Below are 14,391 nucleotides of genomic sequence, written 5' to 3' on the forward strand. Positions count from 1 at the left end.
CATAACCGAGAGTGAACCAAATATTTGAATGTGGTGTTTCGTCAATATACAACTCGTTGCATATTGAGTTCCACTTAGTTTGTAGTATTGTTTGTTGCACATTGCCATGCCATGCCTCTTTAAACCGAACATGCATCATACTTGTTTGTGCATCATGCCATGCTTATGCTTGTTGGTTTACCATGTTGTTTGCTTCTTTCCGGGTTGCTTCTCTCGTTAGCTTCGGTTTCGTTCCGGAGTTGTGAGGATTCGTTCGACTACGTCCGTTTGTCTTCTTCTTGGACTCGTTCTTCTTCCTTGCAGGAGCTCAGTCAAGATGACCATTACGCTAGATATCACTTCTATCTTTTCTTGCTAGTTGCTTCGTTCTATCGCTATGTTGCGCTACCTATCACTTGTTTACCATGCCTCCCATATTGCCATGTCAGCCTCTAACCTTTTCACCCTTCCTAGCAAACCGCTGTTTGGCTATGTTACCGCTTTGCTCAGCCCCTCTTACAGCGTTGTTACTTGTAGGTGAAGTTGAAGATTTCTCCATGTTGGAACATGTTTATGTTGGGATATCACAATATCTCTTATTTTAATTAATGCATCTATATACTTGGTAAAGGGTGGAAGGCTTGGCCTTATGCCTGGTGTTTTGTTCCACTCTTGCCGCCCTAGTTTCCGTCATACCGGTGTCATGTTCCTTGATTTTGCGTTCCTTACGTGGTCAGGTTTATGGGAACCCCTTGACAGTTTGCTTTGAATAATACTCCTCCGGCAAGGCCCAACGTTGGTTTTACATTTTCCTAACAACCTACTAACTTTCCCTTCGGAGTTATAGACCCGAGGGTCATCCTTATTTAACCCACCGGGCCAGTGCTTCTCTAAGTGTTGGTCCGAACTAGAGCCACTTGTAGTGTCACCTCGGGGAAACTTGAGGGCTGGTTTTAGCTGTACGTAGTGTTCATCTGGTGTGCCCTGATAACGAGATATGTGCAGCTCCTATCGGGATTTGTCGACACATACGGGCGGTCTTGCTGGTCTTGTTTTACCATTGTCGAATGTCTTGTAACCGGGATTCCGAGACTGATCGGGTCTTTCCGGGAGAAGGAATATCCTTCCTTGATCGTGAGAGCTTATGATGGGCTAAGTTGGGACACCCCTGCTGGGTATAAACTTTCGAGAGCCGTGCCCGTGGTTATGTGGCAGATGGGAATTTATTAATATTCGGTTGTAGAGAACTTTACTCTTGACTTAATTAAACTACATCAACCGCGTGTGTAGCCGTGATGGTCTCTTTTCGGCGGAGTCCGGGAAGTGAACACGATTTGGGCTATGTTTGAACGTAAGTAGTCTTCAGGATCACTTCTTGATCACTTCTAGATGACGACCGTTGTGTAGTTTCTCTCCTTACTCTTGTACTCGCCTTTAGCCACCATATTTTGCTTATCAATTGCTGCAACTCAACCTCATCACCACATCCTGCCCATAAGCTTAAATAGTCTTGATCTCGCGGGTTCTGAGATTGCTGAGTCCTCGTGACTCACAACATACTACCAAACAGTTGCAGGTGCCGATGATACCATTGCAGGTGATGCAACCGAGCTCAGTAGGGAGTTCGACCAGGATCTTGGTCGTTACTATGTTTCATTTCCTGATGATCAGTAGTGGAGCCCAGTTGGGACGATCGGGGATCTAGCATTTGGGGCTATCTTCTTTTCGTTTGGTTTTGTCCGTCGCTGGACTATGTGTGTACTCCTAATGATGTATGAATTATATGATCCTTGCGTGAAGTGGCGATTGTAAGACAACTCTCTTTATCCCCTTCTTGTTCATTACATGGGAATGTGTGAAGATGACCCTTCTTGCAACAAAACCACAATGCGGTTATGCCTCTAAGTCGTGCCTCGACACGTGGGAGATATAGCCGCATCGTGGGCGTTACAAGTTGGTAATCAGAGCCATCCCCGACTTAGGAGCCCCCTGCTTGATCGAATCGCTGACATTGTTGAGTCTAGAACAAAAATGTTTTGAGTCTTAGGATTATATATATTAGAGAGTAGGATTCTTTTTACTCCTCAGTCCCTTCGTCACTCTGGTGGGGCCTCCTGATGTAGATGTTTTGTTTTTTCTCTTCTCAAATTTCACTAATTTTTTTAGGATCATGCGGGTATCTTGGGATTGTTCTGATATTCTTGTGATGAGAACATTGTTCTTGGTGCCTCCTGACATTTAGGGGTTGTGGCAGTGTCCCGGGGAGTTGAGCTCCGAGGTGTTGTGGTCACAATTTTATCATTGCAGTTCTGGAATACCTGAGTTTCACCGACATCGAAAATCTCTTTTATGCAGCTAGTGGTAAGATAACCTCGACGCCACCCAGTACTTGGCAGGAGTTTGGGAGTATTGCCATAGCTAGTATAACAGATGCTTTTCGAAGGTTGAGGTACACGATTTCTGGAATTTTCTTGGTTATGTGTTGACGGATGGATATAGCTTGGTTGAAGGTATTGTTAGTTTGGGTGAGATATTTATAGCTTCCCCTGTATCCCCAACACCAGATTGCATAACCAGAAAGTTTCGGGAGTTTTATAGGTGGGAATTCAAATAGCTCTAGTTTTTTCTTTCCAATAGATGCATGATATGAGATAAGGATTCGACGTCTAGTGGTTCGCCTATCCACGGTCTTTTTTACAGTGGTCTTGTCGTGGAATTGTCACGTCAGATGTCCTAGTGAAAGGACTTAGTCATGGAGCCATCACAACTAGGAAACTTAAAGGGGCTAATCGGGACAAAGGACACGGGATTTATACGGGTTCAGCTCCTTACGGCGAAGGTAAAAGCCTACGATCCAGTTTTGAGTGGGATTGCTTATGTCTCGAGTAGCAGGGAGCGAAATCGCTTGACCTAGCTCTTCATCTAATGTTACATATCTTGAACCACCGCCGGGTCGTCCCTTTATATACAGAGGTCGACGCCTAGCAGCTCATAGAGTCCCGGCCGGCTCATAAACAGTGTCCGGCTCGGTCTCTTATCTATTCTTGCCTTACAATACAAGTCATGTACCTATGGTGGTTTATCTCTATGGTCCTTAAGTCGCCTCTGGGCTTTGGGCCCTTACTGAACCACCATCTTGAAGCTTGGCTTTAGGCTTCACGAGTACTCATAGGTATAACCGGGCCCATCCTGGGCGGGTCATACCTGATAGTTATATCCCCAACATTAGGCCCCAGATTGATTTGAACTGGCTCATGTCAATCTTTGATACTTTAAGAAAAATCTTTTGTTCCTTGCTTATGAAATGTTTGTAACCCGCCATGACGTCATCCTTCAGATTTGTGGTAACCTGCCATGACATCATCTGCCATTACTGCATGTTTTGTCCAACATATCTCAACGGATCTTTTATCTTAATGACATCCCAAAAATTGAGGCGTCCTTGTAGTTGGATAGCTATGTCTTCAGCCTCCTCGTTTTTCGCGACCACTTATCAGCCTTCCCTTATAAATAGGCACGACTAGGTCTCTTCTCATTCTCCTCTTTCCTCATCTTCTTCCTCTCGCAACCCTACTCCTGCTCAAGCTCCGCCGCCACCGCAGCGCACTTCGTCTTCCTCGACCTCGGCCGCTGCATCAACCTGAGTTTGTCCACAGAACGGCGGCGACTCTCCACAGAAGATCTGCGTCCGTAAGTCTTTGCCTTTTCGCACCTTAGATCCACATTAGGGTTTGCTAGTTCTTCTATGTTCTTCGCTCTTCATCACGGATTCTTTGTAGTTTCTCCACCGCAGCCTCTTTTGATCTAAAAGAAGTATAAAACTCATGCAGTAGTAGTTTCGCATCCATTTCAGATGCTAGTAGATCCCTTTTGCTTGTACAAAGGCCTCTTTAGGACCGATGAACTCCTTTGTACTTTGTTTTTAGGTCCAGAATATTTTCTTTTCTGAGCAGCTGTTTGATCCAAAATAATAGCTGCAATATGCAAAACTTGTTTATGCAACACTTAGGAAAAAACATGTATCTGTTATATCCACCTAGTCATGGCGACTCTTCTCACCGGTTTAAAAAGGCAATGCTCAATTGATACTCTGGACCGCCCATGGCGGATTAAGATAAATTAACTGCTTATGGTGCTCATGGCAGCTTAAATAATCTAACATAATTAGCCTTATACCATTAGGCCCCTTTATAAGCCGCCATCTTGAATATGCATTGAAATATTTCTCTCCGGCTTAAATTTGAACCGGGAATTTTTACTCTGGCTTAGGCTTTCATCACAATGGCACCGAAAGCACCCACTTCATGCAACTGGGTCAAATCCATCGTCACAGACAGTACACTGGATGACTTTGTAAAGACCGGCTATCTGCCGAAGAAGGAAGTCATGTCCTATCGTGCTCCTGACCCGGAGGAGGAAATTCCTCAACCCAAAGCGGGAGGAGTTATCGTTTTCATGGACCACATGAACCAAGGTTTTTCATCACTCGGCTCAAAATTCTTTAGAGACGTCATGCACTTCTTTGAGCTCCGTCCTCAAGACATCGGACCCAACTCCGTGTCTAAGATTTGCAATTTTCAAGTGTTCAGTGAAGTATATCTTGGAGAAGAACCCAACATACTACTCTTCAGAGAGCTATTTTACTTGAACCGCCAGAATGAGTGTGCCAACGACCAAAGCTTGGAACTTGGCGGTGTCTCAATCCAACGTCGGAGAGACGTAATTTTTCCGTATGCCAACCCGTCGAGTCATCCCAAAGACTGGAATCATACATGGTTCTATTGTCAAGAGACTTCTCCGGCTGATGAAAATCCTCTGCCCGGCTTTCGTGCTCTGCGCCTGGAGTCCAAACATCCACTTCCTGACAAGATAATAGCCTCCGAACGCAAGATGCTCGCCCCCACCCTGGCTAAGATCAAGGCTCTTCTGGGGAACGAGCTAAATGGCATCGATTTAGTCCGGGTTTGGCTTGCCTGGCGGGTTATTCCATTGAGCCGCCGCCCCGGCCTGATCTGCACCTACACAGGCAAGAAAGATGACCCTCTGCGGCACAGCCCTGATGATTTGCCTAAAGATGTCATCAACGATATGACAAAGTCACTTTTGAACGAGAGCTTAGCAGATTGTGGTAAGGTGAGCTTAAGCCCCTTCTGCGAAGCTAACCCGACTCCAGCGGTAAGCCGCCCATCTGAATAAATTGCCTTTTTTGTTTTTTTTGATGTTTTTACCTATACTTTTACCTTTGCTAATTTTCAAAGGCTGGTGACAAATTCTGGAAGGTTAAATATGATCATGAAGCTGCGAAGAAGGCCGGGAAGGCCAAGAGAGCCGCCAGGAAAGAGGCTGCAAAGAAGAAGGGCAAGAAAGCCACCGCCTCTAACTTGCTTCCGCTAGAAGATTCTTTTGAGTCGGAGGTAGCCCTTGACTCTCTTGGCTCCTTTTTCAACCATCTTATTGATACTGATTATCAGCAGGAGGACACTGGAACAAGCCATGGCAAGGATGAAGAGGTAACTATCATTTCCTCCAACTCCGAGCCTTTGCGAAGACAGAAAATCTGAAGAGTAACCCGGAAAGTAAGATTTTCACATCCCTTAGCTTATCAAGATCCTCAATTTCTTTTGAAGCGACAAATTCGTGAGAGCCGGAGGCAGACCGGGACCAGCAAGGATGTTGAACTCTCCTCCGGCTTACCTAACCCATCAAGGAAGCGTCAGAACAAGGTCACCTCCGATTTAAATCCCTTTTATCCTTTGGCGGGTCTCACTCGTCAACCACTCAATTCTTCTGACTCGAATTATCAGGAAACTTCACCTTCTTCCGGCGAGTCAATGTAGTCCACCTTGCCGGCTTTCAAGACCGCTCCAAGGTAATGATGATTTTCTTATCCTGTGTTCATTTCAATTATCTATTTGCACTGACCTTTTGATCTTACGCAGCGGAAAAGCAAAGCCCAGCAAACAGATGAAGAAGAACAAGCCGGTCGAAGAGTCGATCTTGATAGAGCCGGAACTTGGAACAACCGCACCTGAAACCTCAACTCATGATCCTCCACCTGAGCCAGCTCATGACACGCCAACACCCAACGCTGACCCGCCTGCCGAGCGAGCCGCCGATGGCTCTGAAAACCCGGAAGTCCCTAGCCCGGTCAGAACGGATGATCATCAAGACCGTGATATCGAGATCACCAAGATTGGCTTTGCTGAGCTGGGAAGGCCAACCGTGTTGGCCAAGTGTTCCGCCAAGGAGAAGCTTCTGGAACGCTACCGGGTCAAGCTTGACGTTGCTGATTATACTGACATGAGTACTGGAGAAGTCTTTTCTGGCTATATGAGCCAAGTGCATAGCAGTCGTGACATCGAAATTGACATGGTGAAGCAGATGCACCAGAAGTTTGAGGTACCATCCTTTTTCTGTACTCATTTATCCTTACTATGCTAGCCCCCAAGTCTATTGCTTATGATCAATATGTTGTAGACTTAGAAACAAACTTAGCGACATCAAAATATGTAATAAATCCGGCTTACGTCGTAGTCCCCAAGGGGCGGCTTAACCAGCATGGTTGAGCCGGTCCTTCATGTGGTTTTATAGAATAAAGTACTTGAAAGGTTAGAGCAGCAATATGCATTAGCCCCCAAGTGCTAAGTACTCTTGCTTGCAAAGTGCTTGGGACTTACTGTCATGAAACGCCACTTTAAGCAAAATTCTTCAGTAGACATTAGCCCCCAAGTGCCAAGTGTTGTTGCTTGCAAAAGGCTTGGGACTTAATATTGTATGATATAATCATGACTTTGACTCGGTATTTGTACGGGCCACCACCAGTCAACTTGAATCTGAAGTATCTGATTTGAAGAACCGCCTGGAAGCACAAGAGACAGAAACCCAGAGAGCCAACTCCAAGTTTGAATTCAGTATTTCTGAACAAGAGACACTGAAAAAAGACTTTGAAATGGAGAAAAAGGCCTGGGCTGACAAAAAGATTGCTTTGATCAATCGAGCTGAGAAGGCAGAGGCGGCTCTTAAAGAGGCGACCGCCGAATTATCCGGCTTAAAGCGCCATGTCTCTTAGATGGTCTCAGCAATCTTTGGTAAGTCGCCCTGCAAGTGTCAAATATGTGAATCTTTGTAGTGATCATATAACTTTGTCATTAACTCACCTGAAATTGCTTACGCAGGACCCATAAGTTCAAATCTTAACCAAGATATGCTGATCAAGCTGAAGGCGGTTTACACGCTGGTGGAACAACTCTACACCGGGTCTCAGCGTGCCTTAGCCACAGTGGCCCTGTCCAATGAAGTGCCCACACTCCTGGTAGATGTGCTAAGGAAACTTTCTACGCTGCCCCAGCAATTCACTGAATTGAGGCGATCGTCTGCAAGAGCCGGAGCCGTGGCTGCCTTCAGCCGGGCCAAAGCTTGGGTATCGGAGTTAGACCCGGCCGACATCGCCACTAGTTTCCAAGCTTTAAGGAGGATGGCACTCCCTTTGACCTGGAAGACATCACCACTTGTGTGAAGGAGATACGCCCTGTGGCTACCCAGATAGATGATGAAGCAGATCTCACAAAGTACCAGCCCGGTTATGACACGGAGAATCAGAGAATTCCCACGCCACATTATGAAGTGACCAGCCTGATCCCTCCACTCCGTAAGCATACCTTCGCCCCTGAAGTTGACTCGGCCAGACTAATTGATGATGAAGCTGAATTTGAAGCTTTGAATGGCATTGATTGGTCATCATCAACCTTACAGGAAAGGGAATAGGGCAAAGAAGCGGAGAGGGCTGACCCGGATGCTTCAGGTTAACACGAGAATTAATCCACCAGGCGGCTCATACATGTGACATGCTGAAAAAACAATCTTAACCATTCAGATTCGGGGAGTCATGTAATAGAGTAGAAATAACTTTGTTTTGTCGTGCCATCGTGCATGTTTTGATGCTTAATAATATTAAGCCGCCATCTTATATTCACCCGTGTTATACTTATCATCTGTTTTCCTTATGCTTGATCAAGTCTTTTAACTGACCTGCACACAGAAATAGATCACAAGATCCCTTGGTGGTTTACCGCAAGGCGGGTTATAATATCTTGATATATAACTATTAAGATGGAAAAAGAATCACAGATAAGCCTGTTATGACATATAATTTTGAAACACAACTATAATATCATACCTGTGATCTTTTGATCTGTACTGCCGGTTTAAATGACCCGAACAGTAAGTGTGACGACCCAATCTTTGGAAACCAATACCCCCAAATATACGATGATTCTCATATATTGACGACTTACCTTCCAAAATCAAGCCGGGTTAAATTTAATCCATGCTGGCACTTAGATCTTTGAACAACAAGTCTCAAGTCAAAAGAAAGGTTGCTTTCAAATAAAACTTAAACCAAATAGAATGTAAAAAATTCAAGGCTTCTGATTCAAATACGATTAGTAAACCGTTCCAAAGGGGTTAAGCTAGGATTCGAATACGATCATGTATCCCCCGTGGCTTTGGTGTTGCGCCCATTAAGAGGGTACCAACTACTATGTTCTCTTTGGTTCGAATACGGCCTATGTTTGAACAGGAAGCCCCCTAATGACCTTGAGAGTTTTTTAACAACTCTAATTCGAATACGATCAAAGTCGGTTCCCAAAAGGGGTTGAGCTATGATTCGAATACGATCAAGAAGCCCCCTAGTGAGCTTGGTAGTGTGCTGATCAAGAGGGTACCGGTAGCTATGTTCTCTTTGGTTCGAATACGACCTATGTTTGAACAGGAAGCCCCCTAGTGATCATAAGGTTTAACGACTAGATTCACATACGATCATAAGCCGGATCAAGCGGGTCAAGCTAGATTCAAATACGATCAGCATCCAAGTGATCATTTGAAATGACAATGACAATGACATATTACCTTTGAGGATGAGAAAGGACAGAGGTCCTGCTTTATTACTTATCATAATATATACATCATCAAAATAAGTACATCATGAGAGCCGGTGGCTCATGTGTAGTAAGGCCAAAGATGAGCGATATTCCACGGCCAGCGGGTCTCTTCCTCCGACTTACGTGAGTCTTTGCGCTCTCGAACATCGATAATGTAATATGACCCGCTATTCAAGTTCTTGCTGACCGCAAAGGGCCCTTCCCATACTTAACCCGGCGGCTGTGATATCGGTGCAAGTATTGCCGGTAAATCACCGAGCGAGCTGCTGCCAAGTCCCGCTGTTCATCTAACAGGTCAAGAGCATCCTGACGCGCCTGTTCATTGTTCGCTTCAACATAAGCCGCCACACGAGGCGAGTCATGACGAATGTCGCTAGGGAGAACTGCCTCAGCTCCATAGACCATGAAGAAAGGTGTATAACCCTTAGATCTGTTAGGAGTAGTGTTAATGCTCCATAACACAGAGGGTAACTCCTCAACCCAGCAACCCGGCGTCCGTTGCAAGGGGACCAAAAGCCGGGGCTTGATGCCTTTCAAGATTTCCTGATTGGCTCTCTCAGTTTGACCCTGGATTGGGGGTGAGCCACTGATGAAACATCAAGCCGAATATGCTCACGCTGACAAAATTCTTCCATGCCGCCTTTAGACAGATTAGTACCATTGTTAGCTATAATGCTGTGTGTAAAGCCAAAGCGAAATATCACCTTCTTCATGAACTGAACCGCCGTGGCAGCATCACACTTACTAGATGGCTCTGCCTCAACCCACTTTGTAAATTTGTCAACCGTCACCAAGAGGTGGGTCTTTTTATCTTTGGACCTTTTGAAAGGCCCAACCATGTCAAGCCCCTAGACTGCAAATGACCAAGTAATTGGAATCATCCTCAACTCTTGAGCCGGCACGTGAGCACGTCTCGAGAACTTCTGACAACCGACACATTTACTGACCAGATCCTTTGCATCAGCATGAGCCGTCAGCCAATAAAATCCATGACGGAAAGTCTTGTCTACAAGGGATTTTGACCCTGCATGATGGCCACAATCTCCTTCATGAATCTCACGAAGAATTTCTTAACCTTCTACAGGAGAGACGCAACGCTGAAATGCCCCAGCGACACTGTGATGATGCAGCTCGCCATTGGCAATTGTCATTGACTTGGACCGCCGGGTTATTTGCCTGGCCAAGGTTTCATCCTCGGGTAACTCGCCCTGGGTCATGTAAGCCAAGTATGGCACTGTCCAATTTGGGATGACGTGAAGAGCTGCCACCAATTGTGCTTCTGGGTCAGGAACAGCCAAGTCTTCCTCTGTAGGTAACTTGACAGAAGGGTTATGCAGAATATCCAAGAAAGTATTAGGCGGCACCGGCTTACGCTGAGAGCCCAGCCGGCTTAACGCATCAACCACCTCGTTCTTTCTGCGGTCAGTGTGCTCCACTTGGTAACCCTTGAAATGTCCAGCAATGGCATCAACTTCACGGTGATAAGCCGCCATGAGAGGATCCTTGGAATCCCACTTGCCTGATACTTGTTGAGCCACCAAATCTGAGTCGCCAAAGCACCTTACCCGGCTTAAGTTCATCTCCTTAGACATCTGAAGATCATGGAGTAAGGCCTCATACTCAGCTGCATTGTTAGTACAGGGAAACATCAACCATAGCACATAACAAAATTTGTCACCTCGAGGGGAAGCTAAAACAACTCCAGCCCCCGAGCCCTCCAGTTTCCTGGACCCATCAAACCGAATAGTCCAATATGTGTTGTCTGGCTTCTCTTCAGGCATCTGCAGCTCTGTCCAATCATTGATGAAGTCCACCAATGCTTGAGACTTGATAGCAGTGCGTGGCACATACTTTAAACCGTGAGGCCCAAGTTCAATGGCCCACTTGGCGACTCGTCCTGTGGCCTCTCTATTTTGGATGATATCTCCTAAAGGAACAGAACTGACCACAGTGATGGGATGACCTTGGAAATATTGCTTAAGCTTCCGGCTTGCCATGAACCCCATAAACGAGTTTCTGCCAATGTGGATACCTTTGCTTGCACTCAATAAGCACCTCACTGATGTAGTAAACCGGCCGTTGAACCGGATGCTCTTTGCCAGCCTCCTTGCGCTCCACCATGATGGCCACACTAACAGCTCGCGTGTTCGCAACCACATATAATAATAATGGCTCCTTACCAATGGGAGCAGCAAGGACCGGCTGCTCAGCTAGCTATATCCTCAAATCTTCAAAGGTAGCGTTAGGAGCATCACTCCAGATGAAGTCATCTGTCTTCTTCATCATTTGATACAGTGTTATAGCTTCTCACGTAACCGGCTTATGAACCGGCTTAAAGAAGCAATATGACAGGCCAAACGCTGAACATCATTGATGCACACCGGCTTAGCCAGAGAGGTGATTGCCTTGATCTTCTCCGGGTTAGCCTCAATGCCTATGTTGGAAACCAGAAAACCTAAAAGCTTGCCTGCTGGGACACCAAAAACGCACTTGGCGGGTTAAGCATCATCTTTTAAACCTGGAGATTATCAAAGGTCTCCTTCAGATCATCTATCAAGGTCTCTTTCTCTCTGGATTTCACCACAATGTCGTCCACATAAGCATGAACATTGCACCCAATCTAATTGTAAAGACAATTCTGCACACATCACTGATAAGTCGCTTGGGCACTCTTAAGACCAAAAGGCATAGACACATAGAAGAAGGCTCCAAACGAAGTAATAAAAGCCGTCTTCTCCTGGTCCTTAACCGCCATTTTGATCTGATGATAACCAGAATAAGCATCCAAAAATCTCAAACACTCAATCCGCCGTAGTATCAATGATTTGATCAATACGAGGGAGAGCAAAATGATCAGCCGGACAAGCTTGTTTAAATCCGTGTAATCCACACACATACGCCAAGTGTCGTTCTTCTTAAGAACCATCACCGGATTAGCCAACCATTCTGGATTCAAAAATGAACCCGGCCGCCAAGAGCCGGGCCACTTCCTCGCCAATGGCCTTACGCCTCTCTTCATTGAATCGCCGAAGAAACTGCTTGACCGGCTTAAACTTTGGAACAATATTAAGAGTGTGCTCAGCAAGTTCTCTCAGTACACCTGGCATGTCAGAAAGTTTCCATGCAAAGATGTCCAGATTCTGACGAATGAACTCGATGAGCGCACTTTCCTATTTGGGATCCATATTGGCACTGATACTGAACTGTTTGGATTAGTCGCCTGGAACAAAATCAACAAGCTTAGTATCATCGGCCGACTTAAACATCATTACCGCTCATGCTCTGTGGTTGGCTTCTTCAAAGACGTCATGTCTGCTGGGTCAACCTTATCCTTGTAGAACTTCAACTCTTCTATCGCACAAACAGATTCAGCATAAGCAGCATCGCCTTCCTCACATTCCAAGGTTATCTTCCTACTTCCATGCACTATGATGGTGCCTTTATGACCCAGTGTCTTGAGCTGAAAGTAAACATAACACAACCGTGCCATGATCTTGGCATAAGCCGGCCGTCCTAACAAGGCATGATACGGGCTCTTGATTTTGAGCACCTCAAAGGTTAATTTCTCATCCCTAGAATCATGCTCATCTCCAAAGGTTGCCTCTAGCTGAATCTTACCCACTAGGTACGCCGACTTACCAGGGACCACTCCATGAAAAATAGTGTTGGAAGTCTTGAGATTTTTGTCAGTTAAACCCATGCAGCAAAAAGTCTCATAATAGAGGATATTGATGCTACTGCCTCCATCCATGAGCACCTTAGTGAATTTGTATCCACCAACCTAAGGTGCCACCACCAAGGCCAAGTGACCCGGATTGTCAACCCTAGGTTGGTGATCTTCCCTACTCCAAAGAATAGGCTGCTCAGACCATCTCAAATAATGAGAAACTGCCGGCTCAACAGCGTTCACAGCCCTCTTATGAAGCTTCTGGTCCCGTTTGCACAAACTAGTGGTAAATACATGATATTGTCCACTATTCAGCTGCTTTGGATTACTCTGATATCCACCCTGCTGCTGTTGACCTCCCTGGCCAGATTGCTGGTTATAACCACCTTGATTACCTTGATGGTTTTGAAAATTGGAATTTGAACCGCCGCCCAGGCCATCAAAGCCGCCGCCCCCTGAGCCGTCGCCCTGCCCATGACTACCGTCGAACATGTTGGAATTCTTGAACGCCTTCATGATCGTACAGTCCTTGCATAGGTGAGTGGCCGGCTTATGCTGAGTGCCATGCCTTGGACAGGGCTCATTCAGTAACTACTCAAGCGTGGGGCTTGACCCGCCGGACCGAGGAGGTGGTCTCCCCTTGCGTCGTTGATTGTTGCCCTACGCATTGGTGTTAGCCAAAAACTCCAAGCTACCGTCAGCCTTACGTTTATTATTACCTCCTTGATTTGTCGGGCTATGCTGAGGCCCCTTGGCGTTGCCATTCTTCTTTCCCTTCCCTGTCTTCTCACCATCAGACTCGGGATCCTTGGTACTATCAGAGTCAGCGTATTTGACTAGAGCTGCCATCAGCTGGACCATGTCATTACAATCGCGCTTGAGTCGTCCCAGCTTCATCTTCTATATCATCCCAAAAATTTAACCAGGTTTTAGTTATTAAAATTTTGCCAAGAATTTAAAATTTTTGCCTGCAAGTATATCTCTGTTGATTTCAAAACTTTTCCTTTCATATGAAGGAATTTTTCCCAAGTGGATCCTTCCAAAACATTTTGGACTTTTATGCCCTCTCTTTAAAAACATCTCTCAATCAGTAGATTTATTTATTAAATTATTTCACCCTGAGCTATATTCATTAAAATGACTTGTTTTAAGTTTTGGAGCTCTCTTTGAACTACAACCATTTGATAAATTTAACTAAAAATCCAACCAAAATTTGGAGATGTCATGTGATGTCTCTAGATCACTTGTGTGCAATAATATATTTCATTCACTACATATTTTGAGTGCTACACATGTTTTTCCTCTCTATTCCAGTCGGCAACTTTGCACTACAACCCTTTTAAATATTTGTTTCTAGCTTCCACCAAAATTATGGGATGTCAGTAGCAGCATATGATTCCATTATATACAAAGACCCAATGACGTTCTTTGAAAATTTTGAGTAAATTAACCTAATCTTCATTCTGGTCCATCATGATGGTTTGTACAGCATCCATATTATTTCTTGCTCTTTGGCCCTAGACTCTTTTCCCCACTTGTAGTCCTCCATGCTAAACCCCTAAGTCCAAGAGCATGCAACCATTGGCATATTTTTGGTTCATGAAATAATGCCATTCACCTTATGTCCAGATGTGAAGTTCTGCAAAACTTGCACTAGCAAGTTTGTGCTTTTCACCAACTAACCTCACCACCCTCTTGTGCATCCAAAGAGACACTAAACTGGTAGTTTTGGCCCCTCCAAGAAAAGCCTAAGTGCCTGTGGCATTTTGTCAAACACCTGGAGTGCATGACCAGATTTGACATGAG

This window comes from Triticum aestivum, chromosome 1B (genome assembly GCF_018294505.1).
Source record: "Triticum aestivum cultivar Chinese Spring chromosome 1B, IWGSC CS RefSeq v2.1, whole genome shotgun sequence".
Taxonomy (NCBI): Eukaryota; Viridiplantae; Streptophyta; class Magnoliopsida; order Poales; family Poaceae; genus Triticum; species Triticum aestivum.